This window comes from Peromyscus eremicus, chromosome 11, assembly GCF_949786415.1.
Source record: "Peromyscus eremicus chromosome 11, PerEre_H2_v1, whole genome shotgun sequence".
Taxonomy (NCBI): domain Eukaryota; kingdom Metazoa; phylum Chordata; class Mammalia; order Rodentia; family Cricetidae; genus Peromyscus; species Peromyscus eremicus.
The window spans coordinates 75,750,586-75,774,158 of record NC_081427.1 but is presented as its reverse complement, the minus strand read 5'-3'; the positions used below and the strand labels follow the sequence as shown (position 1 = coordinate 75,774,158).

The following is a 23,573-nucleotide window of genomic DNA, read 5'->3' as shown; positions in this document are numbered from 1 at the left end:
CTGGATTAAACATCATAGGTGGTCAGCAGAGACAATCTGCATTTCTCAAGGATGGTTCCAACGACGATTAGGAAAGCCTTGACAGAGGAAGAAGATAGTATTCACTGCATATTTAGTGCAATGTGATCAATAGGGAGGTGAGGAGCTATAAGAATCTTCCCCTTGTTACGAACTGGGTCAAATGGTTTACATAACTAATTTCAGGGTACCTCTACAAACATTTAGGAGGTAAACATCATTATAAGTAAATGAGCAAAGTGAGGCTTGGAAGTGATGGACCCTTGGTTTGAACACAAACCTGATAACAAGGTCCATGAATATTTTGCTATGACAAATTCCATTCCTTCACTTAAAAAACTAAAAATAGTTGGAGGTTGCAAAAACTACAGATGAATGCTTGAAATGAGGAATCATTCCAGATGAGTAAAATAGCTTAGGCAAACTTGGATATGGAGAAATCCTGCAGCCACTCAGTGCAGAGTGTAGCAGATCTAGTACTCCAAAATGAAGCAATCTGAATATCACCTTGGGGGAGGGGTGGACCATGACAGCTCAACTGAGAATGTCATACATTTATGAGGTATATTAAAGAGATGAACATATTTAAGATAAAAATAGAGTGTCAAAAGTCAAATTGCTCTTGGCAGTGGAGCATACATGAAACTTTGGCCTCTGATGTAATCAAAATAAACAGGCAAATGTTGCCTAGCAACTGGGACAATGGCCACAGCTGATGTATGATCTCAACACAAGCTAGGAAGATCAGAGAGTGGGTGACTATTCTTATGTGTATCTGATTATAAGTCCTATCACTGGGCACAGGTCCACAGAAGTCATGAAGTCAAGCTTTTGTAGTGAGTCAAGCTGTTCCAGCATGGCAGGCAGCCCTGTAGTTACCATTGCTTTAAGAAGTTTCATACTAATTTTGTTTATCTTTCTCAAAGAAGAAACTGTCTGTCTTTGCAATACTGGGATTATAGGTATGTATTACAATGTCTGGCTCTGAACTGTGTTCTTAACATGAATGTTAAGATGGCAGAAATTATAGCAAGATTCTCTTATCCAAGATGACTTTCAGAAGAACAAAATTAAAACAGGGAATGAAAAATAAGACGGCACGTGGAAATTCACAATACACAAGGATCACAAGTCTTCATAAATACTGAAGAGTCATTGTGACAGTAAAGAGAAGAGTATCTGTGGGTCTTGACTCTGTATCCTGACTGCATGAACTGCTGTGTGACCTTCAGCAAAGTCCTGAACTGTTCTGTGCCTACTTCATATAGCAGTGCCTCCCAGTTTATTACTAATTCATCCCACCCTTGCTTCAGATAGAAATGCAGTGGGATAGAGTATATTTTAAGGTACAATTGATTTGAAATTGAATTAAACAGTGTGGTCAATTGCCACACCAACTCCAGTGTCGTCCGTGTGACATGAACAATTATGTCAATAATAGCTGATGGGAGATACGTGTCCCACGGGACTAAGCTCCCTGGAGGTCCCTGGCAGAGTGCCTGTGTTATGCTTCCTTCTCAGAGATGTACTTCACAGATCATGAGCTCCCTGGGCTATGGGTTCTGTATAACTGCTATTTTGATAATGTTCTAATTAATCTATGAAGCACAGCCAAAATTAATGAATGCTTGGGTTGTGAACTATAGAGGAAAGAGGAAGCTGGACATGGATCTTAATTAGATATAACAAAATGAGCTATTTTTTAAAGACCCCAAGCCGCTAGATAAAAAAAGTATAAAGGTTCAGGCACTTTTAGGGAATGAACACTCACCCACTAGGAATCCCTTAGGAATCCCAACTAAAGTGATTTATGGTAGAAAACATTATCTCAAAGGAGGCAGATGGTGGGCCCCTCTGTTAAGGAAGTTCAGCATGGAAAACTTAAGGACTACAACAGAACCCCTTCCCCTTACAGGTGTAAAAGTACAAGAGTCCATATTTCAACAGGTAAAAAGGTTTTATATTAAAAGAGATATATGGTAAAAAAAAAAAAAAAAAAAAAAAAAAAAAAAAAAAAACCTAAAAAGGACTTAGAGAGGGTCTACAGCATCCAAATTGGCTAAGTGGGTCATGAGAACCAAAAAAGTAAAAGTACATAATAAACTAGATAAGATGAAGGACACAGCTGCAACCGCAAAAAGGTCTACACAAGTCTAGGGACTGTACTAAGTTTAAAAAACACAGACTGCTCTTTGGGTCATAAAGTTCTTGTGAGTAAAGGGATATGTCTAGCACCAATTAATAATTGTGTGCTTGCTGTTTTTTTTGAAGATGATGTAATTAAATTATTGCCAAGCTTTTGTTGTTCCTTGTATGACTTGATAGTTTTCTTTTCTGTATATAAACTACTGATTTACAGAAGTAAAATTGCAGCAGATTCAAACCACTTCTGAGTGTGTTGTCTGTCTATCATTTGCCGAATCCTTGCCTTCCTGACTGCCCAAGCCCTGGTTCTCCTACCGTCGTGATACCCCCGGTGGGCCAGTCCATGGCAGTCAATGACGGTTACCTTTGAATGTGAGCAAAAGTCTGTAATTTCCTACATACTAAGGGAATTTTTGGTTATATACTACTATTAATTCTACAGTATAACAGTATTAATACTACTATTAATATTTACTACTATTAAATAAAATAATATTTTTTACATTCAAAGATAATGAACACTTCTTTCATGCTGCCTATGTAAGGGATCTAAATAAGCCCAACTAAGCTAGTATCTTCTGTCTTAGGGTTAGTATTGTTGTGATGAAACACCATGACCAAAATCAACTTAGGGAGGAATTGGTTTATTTGTCTTAACATATACCAAGTCACAGTCCATTGAGGGAGGCCAAGCAGGAATTCAAACAGGGCAGGAACCTGGAAACAGGAACTGAAGTGGAGTCCAAGTGGAGTGCTGCTTACTGGCTTGCTTCTTATTGCTTGCTCATTCTGTTTTCTTATAGAATACAGGACCACTAGCAAGGTGTGGTACCACCCACAATGAGTTGAGCCCTCTCCCATCAATAACTAATTTAAAAAATACGCCACAGGTTTGCCAATCTTATGGGGGCAATTTCTCAATTGAGGTTCCCTCCTTTCAAATGACTTTAGCTTGTATCAAGTTGACACAAAACTAACCAGCAGATCTCTGATTCTAATCAGTTAACATAAACATAAATAAAATCAGGCAATATTAATACAATGGGCACAACAATAAAAGTGTATGATTGATTTCCATTGCTTACTTGAATTCAGATACAAATTCTGCTTAGTTATTCATATAACATAAATAAACTAAGCATAGGACTGCATAAGATCAGACACTAACAATAACCAGAATTAAATCAAATCTTCCTATCTGTGTGACACATGTTAAATTCTCTGGGGCTATGGTTTTTTATTTATAAATATGTCTTCATATGAATATGATATATTATATATTATATTAGAATATGATATATTAAAATGTCTTAATACATCTTCACCTTATGAATATACAAATACTGAGAAGAATAAATGAAATATTATGTGAATCCTTTAGACTAGTAGTTGTTGGAGAACACCTCTGAGCATACTGGAAGATGATTGGCTCACAGTGATGTCAGAAACAGACCTAATAGCTGGAACTGGGAACCCAGTATCTCAAGATGAAAGGAATCCTGGCTGCAGGCCTTGTACAGAGTTATTGGCATAAAGCTGGGAAATGCAAAGAACAGACTATCCACAGCACATATTAAGCAATACCACCCCAATAACCTCTGCCCTGGGCAATGGCAATGCACTTTTTCTCTGGATGGAACCATGAATTTAAAAACACACTTTGACAAAGAGGAAAGCCATACCTATGCCATTGAACATTCAGAAATCAAATCACTCTCTCCGTGTGGCACAGGGGTTTCAAGCACAGGCATCCACACACATAAAACCTGAATGATCACAGGTAGGATGTTTTATGAATATCTAGTAGAAACAGGTCTACAACACAAGGAGATAGACTCCTGGAAAACAAGCTTCCCTAAAGAAGTTTCAAGTCATATGTTTCAAATGCCGTTGGGGAAGAACACACTATTAGTGAAAGTCAACAGTTTCAAACACTGAGGAAATGATCTTCAAGGGCTGAAGACAACAAAGTAATATGAAACAGACTTTATACTTTTTAAAGTTCAGAGACAAAGGAATGAAAATGCCACATCATTCATAGACAAAGATGTGAATTATGGTAGGCATCCCTGAACAGTGATGAACATAAGTGAGTGGATGAGACAATTGCAGATATTAATCTAACTACAGCAGAGGAAAAGAGATGGAGAATATTAAAAAGAAGTCACAGTGGTGGACAGTATAAATTATATCCATGAGTTTCAGTTCCTTGTTGTAGGGCCAGCCCTCGGAACTGAATACATCTTTGAAATTGTGTCTTATAAAAAAGGCACACCTCTAGAAGATTATAGTATGTGACTAATGATGGCTAGTCTTTGAAACTGAGTTATATAAAATGATTTTATTTGTCCTATTGATATTGCAGCATAGAAAAAGCACATATAACTGGAAAACGGACTAATAATTCTATTTTCTGCAACTTTCTCTGGCTACATTCTTAATATAGCTGATGACAAAGTAGAATAAGAAAAAAGCCGAGCTTCCGATTTCTCTGAGGAACAGTATTCTTTCACACTTTTCACGGTAACTGTTCAGGATATCCTTGGAGGTAACAGGGTCTGGTTACTTGAATCACTTGTATGAGGAACCTTACTCTATCACAGGGTTCAGGGGGTGCAACAGCATACTAAGAGAACTTGCTGTCTTCTATGTGATCAGAACTCTAATTCTGACTGATGTTTTGCTGTGCTGGGAAGACTAGAAGGCTGCTTACAGGTGGGATCTTTGTAGTCTCATTCCTACTCAGAGCAGTGGTCATCAAACTTTTGATAAATATTAAGAACTTTTCCAGAGATTTAGATTCTTCAGTGGCCCTGGTTGGGTGGCCAGAGAAAGGGCTTGAGAAATTTCTCAAGAGAAATTTTAACAAAATTTATCCATGGGACTTTAATGCAGATACACCCCAGTTGACACTTCATGAAGCACTGCCCAATCGATTCCAGAAAGTTGCATGACACCCCCAGGATAAGACTGGGAGAGCATAAGTGTCATGGTCAATCTAGAGTCACCCTAGTGACCCATTTCCTCTATTTGAAGGCCTCCTCTTCTCTAAGGAGATTCCAACTGCTAAAGCATAGATCACTGTGTCTAAGGAGACCTTTGTTAGACATAGCTACATTCATCACTCTTTTGATATCCATCAGAAAGTCTCTTATCAATGTTCCCCTCACCATTCACCTCACATATGACCCATGTCATATGCACTATAGAGCCTACATAACAGAGGCAAATTATATAAGGTTAACTCAGTGAGCTCAATAAAAGCAGATACGAATCCTTTCCTAACATATAAATATCTCCTCTCTCCAAATAAATCTAAATATTGGATTTTTTTAAAGACAGATTGTATGTAACCTTGGCTGGCTTAGAACTTGCATATACACCAGGCTAGCCTTGAATCTGCAACAGTCCTTCTATCTGTGCCTTATAAGTACTTGTTGGATAGAACACAAAGGTTTCCTTAAAGGACTGTTTTACTTTCTGAACTCTAATTGACAGTGGTCACCTGTCAATTTATTTTATTTTATTTTTTGAAACAGGGTCTCACTATATATCACTAGTTGTTCTGGATCTCGCTCTGTAGACCAGACTGGCCTTGAACTCACAGAGATCTGCCTGCCTCTGCCTCCCAAGTTCTTGGAGTAAAGGCATACACCACCACATGTGGGCTCAAAGTTATATTTTTAATCTTTATGACTTTAAGAGTATTTCAGGGGCTGGAGAGATAGCTCACTGGTTAAGAGCATGTACTACTCTCTTGGAGAGGACCTGAGTTCAGGGAGCATACAGCCATCTGTAAATCCATCCGTGATCCGAAACCTACAGTCTCCATTGGCACTCATACTCACATGCACATGTCTACACACAGATACACACACATACATATAATTTAAAAAATCCAAATCTTAAAGAGTATTTCAAAGGGATTGGTAATAAAACACATAACTACTATCAACTCTAAATATTAAAAACTTTGGAATGAATGTATTTGAACCATTTGTGTGAAAGGAGCTAAGCAAATAAATTTTCTAAGTAAGCAAAACTGTATGTGATTCTTCTTATCTAGCTAAAGGCACAAATCCTCCAGATGTTGGATGCCAAATATGAAATCAGAAACTAGACTGAAACAAATATGTCATTAGAGATAAGAAAAGCATGGGATTCCAGAGCAGGTGAGTCTAGCTTGCCTCTCCTTTTTTTATACCTTTGTGTTCTTGGCAAGGAAAATAAAGACACTAATGCGTACAAACCAAGATGAACAGCTGGAAAGAATGACTCTCAAAGCTGGTTTGGACTGCTGCTGTGAGGCTTCCAGTTTACCTGTAGGAAACCCCAGGACAAAATGAAAATCTCTGGCACACATGACAGTGGATGGAAGCCTAGTCTATGCACAGGGGAAAATAGTCAAGGGTATCTCACTAGAGAGTTTTAGAATCATCCAGATTAGTTTTATTTTAGTATGAACAGAGTCCCTGAACACTGTTGTATTAATGTAGAGACTTGTTTGAGGTTTGAAAGAAATGATAAAACAACATTCATTGTTTTTCTCTATACATTGCAAATAGTTTTTGAAACTTAATATGCTCATCATTTGACTAAAGCTTAAGAGTATATTATATAAAAGATAGAAATAAGGAACAGATAATAATGCAACAGCATCCTGGGGTTCTGTTCATATTAAAATAAAGCTAATATAATTTGCAATTCATTTAATGTAATATTTATTGAGTAAGTGCTGTGTGGAAGGCACTATGGTAGATGTGTGGAGGTTCAAAGATGAGGTTGTGTTTCTGGCAGGTTCACAGGATAGTAAACCTTAAATTCTGAAAACCAAAATGAGACTGTAATAACTTTTCATGCATTAAGACTCAATGTTTGGGAAGTATTTTTCAGAGAGCTGTTGAATATATACTAAGAAATAATAAATGGGGGTGGATATTACTTTCCTAATCTTTAAAATAGATACAATAAAAGTATTTTATATTTTCATCATTACCATGTTATATCAATACTCAGGGTAAGTCAGAACACAGTATTTTTCAGTAAATGTAGCAATGAGTATTAACATTGTTTCAATACAAATTATGCTAGCCTATTTTCATGGGGCCTATTGCAGTCACTTTGAAATAACTTATTACTGTTTAGTATAGACAAAAGAACACTACTGTGCATGAACTAAGCAATGCCTCTTTGCTACTAGCATGAGTACAGTTGTTACCTAAATAGCTAACGTTCAAATAAATAGACTTACTCAAGTTCTAGATATTGTAAATTATCCTTAAAATATGAAGTAACAGAATAACTCAGAACTGTTACAGAAAGTGCCAAAATAAGTCCGTTGAAAAGCATTGGGTAGCTGATGTGCTTTCCTTCAAGCCATTCAGAAGGACATATGAAGAACAACTGTGCTTTCCCAGAAGTCCTATTATTAATACAGCATATTAGAAAAATATGTTGTTCTCAGGCCAAACATAAGGATGCTAATACATATGTTCCAGATTCACATCATCTCCAAAACGAAGGAACTGTAAGCTATAAAAAGGGAGAAGATGCAAAGACATGTGTGTGTACAGGAATACAAGCCTAGTTTCATCAGACAGTTCATATTTTAGTAAGGGAAGTATTTCTACCTAAGAAGTGGTAAGGACTTAAAGGTATAGCTGTTGTTATAAATCATCAATAGGGAAACTAATACCTGACCAGTTTTAAGAAGCTAGCTCAAACTAATTACTCCTTTTTCGTTGGTTTCCTTTTGGTTCCATTCTTCTAAATTATTGTTTTATACTATACCTCTTACATTTTCATTGTGGGGGAGATATATTCTTGTCCAGTTCTACCAGAGACTAGAGGAACTGAAACTGAAATTAGTGGGGACTAATTCTATGTAATCAGCTCCTTCCATGCACTGGGAATCGTCTCTCAAAACTGAACTGCAACACAGACAGCATTCATATCAGAATGACTGCTTCATAAACACCATCTCACAAGTTTGTAACAGATACAAAAATAGTTAAAACACAGGCACACACACACACACACACACACACACACACACACACACACACATGCTTTCCCTCTTTAGCCTCTCACCCTAATCTCTTCTTCTCCATCACTCTCCAATGTGAGTTTTCTAGTTTGACGTGAATTTGCTAACCTCTGCCACTTCACTTCAGCCCTTTATGCTTCTAGAGCCCAAGTGTAACCCCTTACCACATCCCCATGAAATCAATACTCCTTTCAGATACTGAAAAATCAAACTCATCCCCACAAGCAAAATATCAGCTCTTGGCCAGAGAATACACTTCCTGCCTCTGAGCAGTACGTGCCGCTCCTTATTGAACTGCTCTGCAATGCAGAAATTTCATCTAGAAAAACATTTTGACAGGCAGGAAGTTTCCAGAGCTTCTGAATAAGCACGCCTGTTTCACTGATGCACAGGAAGACTCCTGACTCCCAAGACCCACTGAATAGGGGAAGCTGCATAAACTCTTGGCCTCATTTTCTCAGGGTGCATGCACAGCGGGAATAATGAGCTTGCTTCTCAGAGAGTAAACAACTGGAGAATGTGAGGCCCTAACACTTCGGGAGACATCCTGAAATCTCTGAGAAGACACCGTGTTCTTGAAAGAGCAGAAGTCTCTATCAGTGATGTTATCCTACTACAGTCTTGGTTTGTGTTCAGGGAAACAGAGCTAAAACATGTTACAACACTTGCCCTACCACACCCAGTATGTGTCAGGTACACAGAAAGGTCACGCACAGTGAGCTCATTCTCTGAAACAGAGGTCATAGACTGGGGGCCCTAGGGAGTGGGGGGGTGGGCGCAGGCCTCCAGGGTCGGGTAAGGGGCAGGCGTCTAATGCTGGAGACCAGAAAGTGTCAAGCCAAATCATTAGATAGCTACTGCTGTACTTTCAACATGAGGTCCAGGGGACGCAAACCCCGGTTTTGTAAACCTTCATGTCCTGTCAGCAGATAAATTCCCAGCTGTAAGTCCAGTAAGAGTGTTCCAGACAGGAAGGGTGGGGGACAAACTCCTTCAAAGTTAGAACCTATCTGGAGAGAAACGATAGCTTCAGTCGTGGCAACAGTAAGAGAACGAGTCCCCGGCCGGGAGTCAGCTGGCCAGGGGATGCTTAGGGCCTGCAAAAGTCACACGCGGTTTTGGAGCAAAGCGACCCAAATCAGTACTCACCGTGAGAGTGACGTCGGGCCAGAAGACCTCAGCTTGGTTTGGAGGATGATTGCATTCGGGTTGAAACTCAACCTCTGCCTTTCAGTTCCGAGCCTAAACTGAGCCCTCAGAGTGACGCACAGGGCGGGGCGGGGCCTGCCGCAGCTCCCGCTCCGCTCTGCAGGATGATCGCCCTGAACCAGCGAGCCTGGGCTGAGGTCCCTTGGTGCTCCCTAGTGGTGCTTGGCTTCCCCGGGCTGGTTAACTTAGCCCACAGCCTGTGATGCAGACCAAACGCCCTATGTGCCCTATGTACGCGGCAGGGGATGGCAGGTCTACTGCTCCAGAATGTCACTTGTTGTTTTTTTTTTAAGATTTATTTATTATGTATACATATCCCTGCAGGCCAGAAGAGGGCACCAGATCTCATTACAGATGGTTGTGAGCCACCATGTGGTTGCTGGGAATTGAATTCATGACCTCTGGAAGAGCAGCCAGTGCTCTTAACCGCTGAGCCATCTCTCCAGCCCGGAATGTCACTTCTTGAGTAACAATATAAACAGCAATGGTGGGCGCCCTTCGCCAGTACACTCCCTAAATAGCCCTTTGAAGCCCTGAAGCTAATGAAAGGTTATAATCCCGGATTCCAAACACCTAAAACTGTATATTATATATATATATTTTTTTAAGAACAGTCTAACAGAATACAAATTGTACTAAATCATTGTACATTATACAGTTTCATGATTGAAAACTTCAAAGAACGGATTTGAAACCATTGCATAAAATGTGTGAATGCATAAATTGATACTGCTATTCTAGACTGATAAATTAATTAATTAAGGTAACAGTCTAAGAAGAAAGCCAAGTTATAGAGTGACTGATGCAGTTAGTTACCATATTTTAAAAGACATGCAGAAATCCAAGTTTTCCTAAAGCCACAGACCAACCAAGATAATCACTCTGGTCGCTGGGCTTGGGGTTGGAGTGGAGGAGTGACGGTGACCAGTGTTTGAGGAACAGAGGACCCAGCGAAGAGGACAACAGCGGAGCAAAGACTCAGTGCTGTGTTCAGCCATACAGAGGTGAAAACTGGGAATCACAAAGAGGGAGCTCTCCCTTTAACTGCGGTGTCAGCCGGGAAAGGTGCTGCCCTCCACCTTCCCACTTAGGAAGTCCCACACAATGGACTTGTTTTCGTTTTCCATTTACTTCCATCAAATAGAGCCTGAGAAGTAAGACAATGTCCAACGCTGACATTTTATAATGCCCCCCCAAAATCTTGTTAGAATTCTTCTTAATGAAAATATAACCTAAATTTCACTTCTTGTTTATAGCTAGAATTGTCCTTTCTTTGGGAGAAGTTAGGTACTTCAGTCCTAGTTTTCACTGAGTTATTTTCCTCCTGATAAAAATAGCACAGACTTAGTTGGGACATACTCCAATAGGCACGAACCCGGCTCGGAGCTCCCAGAATTAGGCAGCTGTGACTTCTTCAGTGAAAAGTGGGAGGAGGGAAGGGTTTCTGTGCTGCAGATGAGTCAGAATAGTAACCACAGGGATAGGAGCGCTCTTTCCAGAAATTCTTAGCCAGGGAGAAAGGGGCTCCCAGCTCAGAAATGAGCAAGCATGTTCCTTACTGCCTCCTCTGCCAGGCAATGCTGTGCCTGTCACGCTCTTTAAGGGTTGTCCCCTGTCTGAGTGTGATTTTCAGATCACATGGTGTTTTCATTACCTGGCAGTGCCTATTCAATACTTAAATACTAGGCCTTGCTCCACCCTGGGAATAAATTCTTTGGCCTCAAAGCTGAGCATCTTCATTTTGGACAAATTCTCCACTGATACACAGGTAACCTAAGACAGAGTCGTTAAACAGTTGGGAGCTTGTAAGAAAAGCAGGGCATCAACCTCACCCTAGACTTTCTGAATCAGAAATCTCATTTATTTTAGTAACTCCCAATGATCCAATTGCATATAAAAATAACATGAGGGTTACCAACAGGAATACACTGCCAAACGTTGGTTACTTATACATTACTCTACATAATATTTTTAAATCAGCTACAATTATATTATGATTACTAATTTTAAAATAGATTTTCCTTTAAAATCAGAATTTATCCTTGTCTTAAGCAAAAATATTGATATGATTATGAACTTAATGTGCCACTTCGTAGTACATTAAAGTATATGTATAATTATTAAAATAAAAACGTTTCCTATCTACCTGAGTCATCTCACAAACCACATGATACCCAGAGGATTCTAACTCTGAACGTCAGAATTAATCCAGTTCCTGGCACAGATTATGGAGAAGAAAAACAGGAACTGTAGTTCCAAAGTTAAGAGAACATAACCCATGCACAAAGCATTTTCCCAATGGCTGCTTTCCTTTTGTTGATCTCCTCCCTTTCAGATTGGGGAAAACATTGCTTGCAGCTTCTTCTGTTTACAGACAAGTTGCTGCTGAAGAACAAACCATCAGTGACCTAACCAAACTTTCTGTTCAATTAGAGAGTTCTCCTGCCTCTCTATCCTTAGTGGATACTTGCCAGTTGACAGCTGATGGCATATTCAAAAATCTTCAGCATATTGCCAATTTTCCATTTCAACAATGTGTCTCCCAAAACTAGAATGTAGAAAAATTATATATCTGTAGTCTTTTGTAGAAAGATTGAGTCATGCCGGGCGGTGGTGGTGCATGCCTTTAATCCCAGCACTCGGGAGGCAGAGCCAGGCGGATCTCTGTGAGTTCGAGGCCATCCTGGGCTACCAAGTGAGTTCCAGGAAAAGGCGCAAAGCTACACAGAGAAACCCTGTCTCGAAAAACCAAAAAAAAAAAAAAAAAAGAAAGAAAGATTGAGTCATTTTTGTTACATTGGCCAGTCAAATATGCTATACTCAGAGAATTCAGAGAAGGCTGGGGTTAAGAGTGCTTGCTGCTCTTCCGGGACACCTGAGTTCATTTCCTAGTACCCACACAGGGCAATTTACCATTGTCTAAAACAGCAGGCCCAAGGGATCCAACACCTTCTTCTGGCTTCTGAGGGCACCTACTCACATGGCCCATACCCCCACATAGACATACACATTTACATAAATAAAAATAAATCTTTTGTTGTTGTTAAGATGAGCTTGGAAATAAGCAGCGTGAGGACCATAAGGACAGCAGTTCTACAGATAGGTTTTGACAGCAACCGTTTCTGGTATCAGCCCTAACTGAGGTAAATGCTGAGCTGTGGTTGTAGCAGGATTTAGGCAGAGAAGCTCCATGTGCTGTTATATAATACTCTAGGCAACAAAGCCTGAGTCTCCTTCTCCTGGATTCCTGTGAGTTGCCTTTGAGCTGCTTACTGTCCCTGAAGAAATTCTTTTCTACCCTAAACTAGACAGGGTGGATTCTAATCAGAAATAACTTTAACTATTATATCTTAGTAGCACATTCTTCTACTGAGATATTCCATACAATCCATTTTGATGGTCCAAATAGTTGTCAGAAACCTTCCAGCAATAAAACTGGATGACAAATTATACATCACAATTATTGTCATATTGACTCTAATCGGAGTCTATATAATGTCAACAATTTCATTAGTGTTCATTATCAATTTATTAAAAACTGAATTTTTAGTGCTCAACATTTTGCAGTAACTATTTTGAGTTAGATCTATCTAAATTACATCAGAGTTTTGGATCTTTTAAGCCTATAATTACATGGTAGATAGGATATTGTTTACAGAGATAATCACTCACTTTGTTAGGACAAATTCTGTTTTGGAGTAGGCAGAAACATTCTATAAACACATCACTAACATAAAATCCAATATATGTTTATTTCTGAATACCAATATAATCAATAATTACAGTCATTAGTTATTTTAACTGTCATGTTGAATGTGTTCATAATCAAGCAAACTAGGACTAAACTGCTGTGGGATGTTCTGTATGACAAATGTGTTGCTCTGATTGGTTGGTAAATAAAACACTGATTGGCCAGTAGTCAGGCAGGAGGAAGTGTGGGTGGGACAAGGAGGAGAATAAAGCTGGCAAGTGGAAGGCTGAGAGAGACACTGCCAGCCGCCATGATGACAAACAGCATGAGAAGATGCCGGTAAGCCACGAGCCACGTGGCAAGGTATAGATTTATAGAAATGGATTAATTTAACCTGTAAGAACAGTTAGCAAGAAGCCTGCCACGGCCATACAGTTTGTAAGCAATATAAGTCTCTGTGTTTACTTGGTTGGGTCTGGGTGGCTGTGGGACTGGCAAGTGAGAGAGATTTGTCCTGACTATGGGCCAGGCAGGAAAACTTTAGCTACACTAAACCTCAAAGCCTCCACTATCTGCCATTTGGTCATGACTTCTCTGTTTCGGGATATTTTCTTTCTTATATGTATTATGGTAATTATGCAGGAAAAGTCTTCACTTATCTCTCACCAATACCCCCTGCTTTTTTCATTGAGGCCTGAGATTCTGTTACTGAGCTGTAGCCCTTTCAATAAGGTATCAAAAGAAATAAGAGAATGCCTATGTGGCAGTTTGAATGATAAATGTCGTCCCTAGGCTACTGTACTTGGATCCTTGGTCGTCAGTTGGTGGTGCTGTTTAGAGAGGTTTGGGAGGTGCAGCCTTGCTGGAGGAAGTTCTGCAGCGGTGGCATGCTTCACACTGCAGCCAGTTCACTCATTTGTTTGGTGATTGATGTTGAAGACGTGTTCTCTCAGCTTGCTACCATTTCTCTCCACTCTAATGGACTCCTATCCCTCTGTCACTGAAAGTCCAAATAAATTCTTCCTTCTTTGAGTTCCTTAGTCATCATATCTGATCACAGCAATAGAAGGTAACTAATACACCTTAAAACCTAAGATTTAAGGTTGTGAGAGAGGTTGGAGAGAAGAATTAAACCCTGTAAAATCTATATTCTTCCAAGTTTGCCTTTAAACACTAAAACAAAAAAGATGTGGTCAAAATGCCTCCAGTTTCCACCTATGCTATGTCCCTCTGTTTCTAAAGATAGAACAGGGTTATTGACCACATAACCTCAGAAAGGTGGGCTTGTAGCTTCTTGTGTGGAAAAAAAAAAAAAACTGATGGAAAAGGCCTCTCAGCTCACAAACCTATTCTAGAAAAAAAACTAGGTGTTGTGTTCCGCTCACTAGTACTTGCTGGGGGATGGTCTGTATGTCAAATGTGTTGTTGATTGGTCAATAAATAAATCACTGATTGGTCAGTGGCCAGGCAGGAAGTATAGGCGGGACTAACAGAGAGGAGAATTGAGAGAACAGGAAGCTGGGTGAGAGAGACACTGCCAGCCGCCATCAGGACAAGGAAGATGTAAGGTACCAGTAAGCCATGAGCCATGTGGCAAAGTAAAGATTAATAGAAATGGGCTAAATATAAGAGTAAGAGCTAGACAATAACAGGCCTGAGCTAATGGCCAAGCAGTTTAAATAATGTAAGAGTCTGTGTGTTTATTTTATAAGTGGGCTCTGGGACTGGCGGGACTTGGTGGCGGGAGCTGGAGAGAAATTCTCAAGCAACAAGTACTGAGTATCCAACAGTTGCAGTTAACAATAATTCTGGAACCTTCAAATGACTTCACTAAATACCACTGTGTACATGGGTTTGCTAATGAATTAGATCATATTTTAAAGGCATTATTTAGATGTAAGTTAAATACAGGTCCCAATTACATAAAAATTAAAACTTGGAAAATCTTCTCCAGCACATTAACAACAAATACTGAGGACTGACCAGAGGGACCACAGTGAGCAGGTTTCCCAGGAGTTGGCAGCTGTCCAGCCCTAGTGCAGTGCTTCATAATTTTATTTCATTTCCCCCTTTGCAGCAGCCATTACAACAGAGATTGTATTCATCTTCTGCTGAGCTCAGTTATACTGAGGAAATACATGGCAAAGAGTAAATCCAAACTTCGGACTGTTAGACTGAAGAAACAGTACCTCTCCGGTGAGCAGCAGTGTTGTGGGGTCCCCAGTATCAGCAACAAAGGTGAGAACAGTGCAGCTCTAACATAGCAAAGCATCCCTGTAGTTAAGAGTCACGGTCTCTCAATGTTATTTGCCATTGTTACTGGCTGATAGAAGAGAGATTTGAAAAGGTCTGTAGATACACTCAAGATCTTAAATTTGGGTGGTACTGATCCCAGTCTAATTTTACAGGTTCAACATCTTTTCACTGACTCTTGGATTGAGTACCTTGAGGATTCTGAACACAATAAAATATCAACCATTCATCAAATAAATGGTATAAATGTAAAAATTAACAGACTTCATGGGGGTAATCATGAATTTTAAAGAACAGGTACTTAAATGAAATAGTGTGTGGAGAAATCTGAAATAGCATAAGATTTCAGATAATCTTGTATATAACTGATCACACACAGAGTTGCAATAGGATCAACAAAAATTTTTCTCTTATTTGTGGACTTGAAAGGTGATGTTTCAGTGATTCCTTTATAAGTTGCAAAGCTCAAAAGTGTTAATATTGCAAGAAAATACTCAGAATTTATGAAATTGTCAAGGACCATTCATGAAACCAAGGTCAATCCTACCTCTTATTGTTTGGAGAGCTCATCAAGGTTACCTAAATTCTCTGAGCTATTGTTCCCTAAGGAATAGAGGAAAAATAATATAAGGTTCTGAGAGGGTTTTATAACATAATTATACACAACACTCAGCAGAGAACCTGGTGTGATGAATGATTATGAGAGATATTTGAGTCACTTTTTGAATAATTAGAAGAACAGAACAAGAGTTCACTCACACTATATGCAAAAGCCCAAGACTATCTACAAATATTTATTATAATAATAATACCTATTGAACACATTATATGGCAGCAATAATTATAGCATTAATGGTTTTAATAGATTTTAAATCATTCGAATCATTTCAAGTGGCTAAATCCAGGACGCAAGAGATGGCTCAGTGGGTACAAGCTCTTATTGCACTTGAAGAGGACCTGTGTTCATTTCCCACTCATGTCAGCTCAGAACTGCTTGTAATTCCAGTTTCAGGGGTTCCAACCCCTCTTGCCTCAGAGGGCACCTGCACTTGTATGGTGCACAAAAGCTCACACAGGACCTAACACACACATAAATAAAATGTTCTTAAAGAAGCTACATCCTCTCTCCCAACATAGAAATAATATGATACCCAATAAGTTTTCATATGTCATGCCCTTCCAATCAGATGTCAAAACAAATAAGCAAGCAGCTATGTGGCTGTATGGATGATAAATGCCTCCTGTAGGCTCCAGTACTTGAACACTAGCTTACCAACTGCGGTTTAGGGAGTTTTAGGAGATGCAGCCTTGCTAAAGAAAGGATGACACTGAAGGCTGGGGTCCTGGGGTGTATGTGTGTTTGTTACTTTCCCTCTTGGCCCCATTGACTGATGCCTTCCTTGTAGAGCAGAGAGGATCAAAGCCTTTCTTGGATTCAGAAATGACCTACTTTGGTGGCTGTAGCAGCTCCACCAGCATGGTCTTTGGAAGGCTGACTGCTCCCCAAAATTGCTGTTTTTTTCTTGGAAACAGAAATTATTAATTTCAGTGGGAGAGAACACCTTAACAGTGTGTAAATTATCATCCCACTAAAAACACTTTATTAAACAACAGTCAGATTAATACACTAAACACATACACAAAGTAAACAATCATTCATAATGTTGCCTGGAGAGTATATAAATAATGAAAAGGAAAGCAAGTTTCACAAAAGTTCTCCCCTGAGCAGTCATATTGAACCATAAAGCCTTTCCAAAAGTGTCACTCCCTGTGTAGTGGCTACGTCCTTTTTTTTATGGTTCAACAGAGCATGTGTAATGAGCGACACAACCTCTATGGAGGGTGATTTTAGTAATAAATCTTAAAGGCACAATTATACTTAGAAAATGTCTTAGAAAAATAAAAGCAAGAACTTTTCAATTAAAATGTGAACTACTATAACATCAAGAAACTGAAAACAGTATACACAATACTTAGGAATATTGAGTACTTATGATGTGCTAAATACATGCTCACTGCCATCCACAAATGGAAGAAAACTCTGAGATAAATATGGTAGGAACAAATACATATGAACAAGACACTATTCACACATATCTGGAATGTATTAAAAAGTTATAAGATAAGACATACACAGACAAAATAAAATGCAGCGCTATTTTACATACAGTGTTTCAAGAGTAGGTGTCTTGTGTCCTACACCTGTATCTTGACTGAAGTGCTGGCTACACAGACCTGCACATATAATAACATGGCCAGAACAATGTATACATGATGGATAAATATCAGTTCCCTAGGATTGATATTGTACTATGGATATATCATCAATATCAATATATAATAAATATGGATATGGTAATCAACATCGATATGCCATTCTTACAACTTCCTGTGAATCTATAATTATTCTGAAATCAAATGTTTTAAACGTGTTAGGGAAAGACATGGAAAGTATAATAAAGATATTAGCTGAGTATCTATAAGCAAAAAGCACAGTGCCTGTGATGAAAATTAAAGCAAGTACAGTTAAGAACTGATTAGATGTCACAGAAGAAAAGACCTGGAGACGGGCAACAGAAAACATCCCAAAAGACCCCAGAGAGCAAAAGGGCCAGAAGAAAGTTATAAGGAGCATGTGGGTGTTAGTGAGGGAAACCAAGCTGCTAGCTCACATGTAACTGCCAACTTCCAAGGAAAGGTTTACAAACAAAGTACTTAAAAAATACGGCCAAAATATTTCCAAATGTTATGAAAACTATAACCCTAACAGTCCACGAATTTTAATAAATCTCAAGGAAGGGTTGGATATTGTGACAATGCACTATTATGAAAATACTTCTTACATTCTGAGAGACTGGAACTTTTGCTGGACCGCACAACCAGAGGTCACCTTGAAGTCACTTAAGACTAAAGACTGCTATCCTATTGTGTACTCTGCCTTTAAGAGGACAACGTAACAACCAATCTTACTTGTCTTGGATTTCCAGGTAATCAACGTTTATTATCCAAATTAAGGCATAGCTGTAATCTTAAATTATGTACTCTTCCATGCCTTGACCCAGAGTAATGCATATGTGTCAATTGCTGAAGGCAGCAAATACAGAGGTAGAAAGCAACTGCCTAAAATGCACCATAAAGGTTGAACACGTTAATGGACATTGGCTGATGAACAATGATGTCTTTAGCACTGTCTGTTGTCAGGACCAGTTGGGATAAGTTGGATCCAGTGACATAGTCCCTTATGAAGCTGTTAAAGATTTCTGTGAAGTATCCTGTTCTTTCCCCCGTGGGATACTTACTGTGCTGTTCAATAAAGACAGAGCAAAGTCCTTTGTTAGGGACAGAAACACACAGATACACATAGTGAAAGACCACACAGACACAGATTCACAAGACAGCCTTTAGGCAGGCACAGATTCAGACTCATGCCACAGAGAGAAGATGGAAGGCATAGAGAGCATAGAAAGGAAAATTCAAGTCTGGACCACTCTTGGTTAAATGACTCCAAGAAGTTCTTCTATTTCTTTCTTTAATAAAACACTGATGCATTATTGGTGACTTGAGTTAATCACTATTGCAGTTAATTCATGCAGAGTATAAAATAAAGGAACAAGCAGATCTTCAAGTTTATATCCCCCAGATACCCAGTGACGATGCCATCTGCCTCATGCAAGGAAGTTGGTGAGACTGCACCTTCTCCCAACCCAGCAATTCTCTTTTCTGTGTTCACATAGAGTAAAGAGGAGTGTATGAGGCCACTGGCCTGCCTTTCTACTTAAGACACAGAAAACAGTCTAGAGTCTTCAAGGGAGTGGGATGCTGACTCTAGCTCACAATGATTTACACAAGACTAATCTGATGTTACATGTGACAGTTTTGAGTACACAAACTTTTGGGTCTGAATGACTGTGGAAATTTTTAAAGGTTTAACTTTGAAGCCAGCATGCACAAATAACTGCTAAAATGGATTTGTATCCCTGTTTGTTGAACTACCTTAAGAAACTGTAACAAGGGCTGGAGAGATGGCTCAGAGGTTAAGAGCACTGACTGATTTTCCAGAGGTCCTGAGTTCAATTCCCAGCAACCACATGGCGGCTCACAACCACCTGTATTGAGATCTGGTGCTCTCTTCTGGCCTTCCGGGACACATGCAAGCAGAACACTGTATACATAATAAATAAATCTTTAAAAAAACAAAGAAAGAAATTGTAACACACCATCTGAATATCCTCAAAGGTAAAACAAATGCTTATCTTCCTAACATACAAATAGTAACTGAAACTGCCAAAGTTACTCAGATTCATATCTGGGTAAACAGAGGAGCAGATAATAATCTTAGTGAAAATAACTGAGAGGGGAGATAAACTGTTTTATGGTATGAAGACAGTGGAAAATGGCTTTCAAATTATGTCAACAATGGAAATTATCTTAGATTATTGTTGAATTTTATTGTTCTGAAGTCACCCATTTCTTGTTTCATACTTCTAAGCATTACAATGCACCCTTAAATATATGAAACAGCATTGGTCAGATTTTCATCTTTTATTTTTTAATTTGCATTTAACCCATGCATTTTAATTAATAGCATATTAGACTTAGTGGAACATGATTTATAAGCTCTGGCTAAAATATGTAGCTTTTGGTGTGTTTGTTAAACCAGTTCCATACTTAATAGTCACTCCATTAAATGACAATAGTGTATTACAACATGAAAACATATTATCTGGAAACATTATCCAGAGAAAAGATACCTTTTTAAAGGGCAGGCAGATTCCTCAGCACCAGGAATTATAGTACTTTAATTATTATTCACAAAAATTTTGTACAGCATGATGTAAATGCTCCGCAAATAAGTACAAGTTACTTTTATTATAAAGGAGTATGAATATGTGCTATTGCAAATGTAACACAGTAAATGGGATATTCTGATTGGGGAAAGTATTGATAAATGTTATAAGGAGCAAGTCTAATGAGTAACTCCTAATGCTATGTAGAAATTTTAAATGAAAATATGTGCCCTGTTTCATATTCCAATGACACACACTCTGGCAACACCTCTGGCAGGGTTTTGTTCTAATTTTTTTTGGTTTGGTTTGGTTTGGTTTTCTTCTTTGTTTTGTTTATTACTTAGTTCCTGTTCAGCATCTCTAGGTAGAAGTCTGCAAGGTGGTCCAGTCTCATCTTCTGGTCTAGAGGCAACTGAGCTGCCAAGGAGTCTGGAGAATGCTATCCTCTCCAGGCTGTCCCTATATTTTATCTCAGCAAGGAGGGAGGGCTCTGCCTGCACCATAGAACTCCAAATGACTTTATACTTCTTTGGATGATAGAGTACAATGAAGAAATAGAAGAATGAAGAGATGTAGAAACAAATTACAAAAAGATGGCAACAGTAATATGAAAGTCTATGGAGTGTGGTCTTTGTATTTTTAGGTACAATTATTTTTTAATTAATTTAAAGAATTTTGAGAATTTCATGCATGAATACTGTATTTACATAATTTCCCCTTCCCCTCTCCTCTCATGTCTCCCATCATAAATAAATAAACATATATACACACTGTGATGTCTATTCTTGGTTGTCAACTTGACTACATCTGGAATTAAATAAAATCCAAAAATGGAGGGTACACCTGTAAGGGAATTTTACTTAATTTGAATTAGGTAGATCCATTTCTAATCTGGATCTCTGAGGCAGGAAGACACATTCTTTTAATCCAGATCTTGAGGCAGGAAGATATACCTTTAATCTGGGCCACACTTTCTGCTGGAAGCTATATAAGGACATGGAAGAAGGAAGCTTTGCCTGCTTGCCCTAGCCCTGCTAGCAAGTCCATTGCTTCACTGACATTTAAGCCTACTTCTTCGAGATTCCAGCATCTACCTAGATAAGCTGAGACATCCAGCCTCGTGGACTGAGCAACTTCTTGATTCTTAGACTTTCTGTTCACAGCCAGCCATTGTTGAATTAGCTGGACTGCATCCTATAAATCATTCTAATAAATCTACTTTCTATATATAGAGAGAGACATTCATTCTATAAGTTCTGTTATGCTAGAGAACCCTGATTAACATACATACATATATATATATATATATACACACATACACATACAGATATATACATACTTACATACAAACATATATAGTCACACACATGTATACTTACATACAAATATAAAACCTGCTGAGTCCACTTAGTGTGTCTGTATACCTGTTTAGTACTGACCACTTAGAATTGGATAATCTGTCAAACAGCCCATCCCTGGAGAAGAGTGATTCTCTCTCTTTCAGTAGGTATTAATTGTCCATAGTTCATCATCTGGGGTGGGACCTTGTGAGGTTTCCCCCATATATATTGGCATATGTCTTAGTTAGACTTTCTATTGCTGTGTTAAAACACCATGGCCAAAAGCAACTTGGGAAGGAGAGAGTTTATTTTAGTTTACAATTCTCCACTCATACTGTATCACGGAGGGAAGTCAGGACTGGAACTCAAGGTAGGAACCTGGAGACAGAAACTGAAACAGAGACAATGGAAGAATGCCGCACACAGCTTGCTCCTCATGGCTTGCTCAGCCTGCTTTCTTACACAATGAAGGTCCACTTGTCTAGGGTTGGTCCCACTCACAGTGGAGTGGGCCCTCAGACATCAATCATTAATCAAGAAGTCAAACAGACTTGCCTTTAAGTCAATCTTATAAAGGAATTTTCTGAATGGAGGGTTCCCCTTCCCAAACGATTATAGCTTCTGTCATGTTGACATAAAACTAACCAGGACAGCATGACAACTTGTGTTGTTATCGTGCAGGTCTTGTTTGGGAGACCATAGTTTTGAGATTTCATAGGTGCAATCTTCCCTGTCATTCATAGAATATACTATCTTGAAGCAGATGTCTCATTCTGGTCCTCTGACTCTCACAATATTTGTAGCCCCTCTTCTGTGATGTTCCCTGAGCCTTAGGTGTAAGAGTTGTGTTGTAGATGTATCAGTTGAGGTTGGGTACCCCACAATCAGTTGCTCTACATTTTGACCAGCTATGGATTTCTATAATAGGGATTAAGTTCCTCCATACATTTCATTTCATACCTGATGTATACATAATAAAATCCCACTAGAAAAAGGAATTATAGCAGGGCCTAAATGCTCCCTGTCAAAAGGCTTATAACTGAGAAAACTCAATTTAAGAACACACACATAGGGAACAGAATTAAAAACAGTATAGCATACTCATAGCTATTGTCGATCTCCAAGTAGAGACAATTATCTACTTAAATTTGAGTAGAAGGAACTTAAAAAATACCAAAGAGAAAGGAAGTCAGGCATTTTTATCCTGAAGACCAAAGTACTGAATATCTCATAACATAATACCACCAGAAGAAAATGTGGAAAAACAAATGCCTCCTGTTAAACATAGTATATTACCACTATAACCAGACTAAAGAAAATAACAGAGAGACTGAAGGGGAGGTGAAGAGAGGTAAGAGAGTCACAAAGAAACAAAACACAACATTTAAACCTATATTTTAAGTCTCAAAGAGCATAATTTACAAAACAGAAATGCAGGGGACAAGTTTCAGTACCACTAACAATGCAACATAATAGTAAATTGGGAAAGAGGATTAACTGGAGACTGTTGTGGAATATTCCTTTACACTGTGTGAAGGTGTGAGACTGTTGTGGAATATTCTTTTACACTGTGTGAAGGTGTCTTACTGTGATTGGTTTAATGAAAAGCCAAATGGCTAATAGCTAGGCATGAGGTATAGGTGGTATTGACAGAGAGAGAGCTAGGGGAAGAAAAAAGGCAGAGTCACCAGCCAGGTGCCAAGCAGGATGGGCATAATGGGAAGAGGTAATGAGCACATGGAAGAATGTAGATTTAAAAATGTGGGTTAATTTAAGTTATAAGAGCTAGTTAGAAATAAGCCTAAGCTAAGGGAGAGATTTGATAGTTAATAATAAGTCTCAAGCCGGGCGGTGGTGGTGCACGCCTTTAACCCAGCACTCGGGAGGCAGAGGCAGGTGGATCTTTGTGAGTTCGAGGCCAGCCTGGTCTACAGAGCAAGATCCAGGAAAAGGCGCAAAGCTACACAGAGAAACCCTGTCTCAAAAAACCGAAAAAAAAAAAAAAAAGTCCCCACGTCATTTTTTGTGAGCTGGTGGCCCAAAAAGAAAAGTCTGTCTACAGGAGGCAAACAATTAACACATCA

At 38.9% G+C, this 23,573-nt stretch overlaps 1 protein-coding gene across 6 annotated transcripts in view; it reads right to left on the bottom strand.

Annotated features, from left to right (window-relative positions):
- The window catches only part of Cast (calpastatin), a 97,089-nt gene that overhangs the window by 56,589 nt on the left and 16,927 nt on the right, over window positions 1-23,573 (bottom strand). Inside the window, exon 1 of one of the 6 annotated variants that reach the window (XM_059276603.1) lies at window positions 9,359-9,448. The exons of 4 other annotated variants lie outside the window; for them this stretch is intronic. The gene's annotated coding sequence lies outside the window, so the exon portion shown is untranslated. Of the gene's footprint in view, window positions 1-9,358; window positions 9,449-23,573 lie in introns of those variants that run through there. One more of the 6 variants, XM_059276604.1, reaches the window with a different exon arrangement.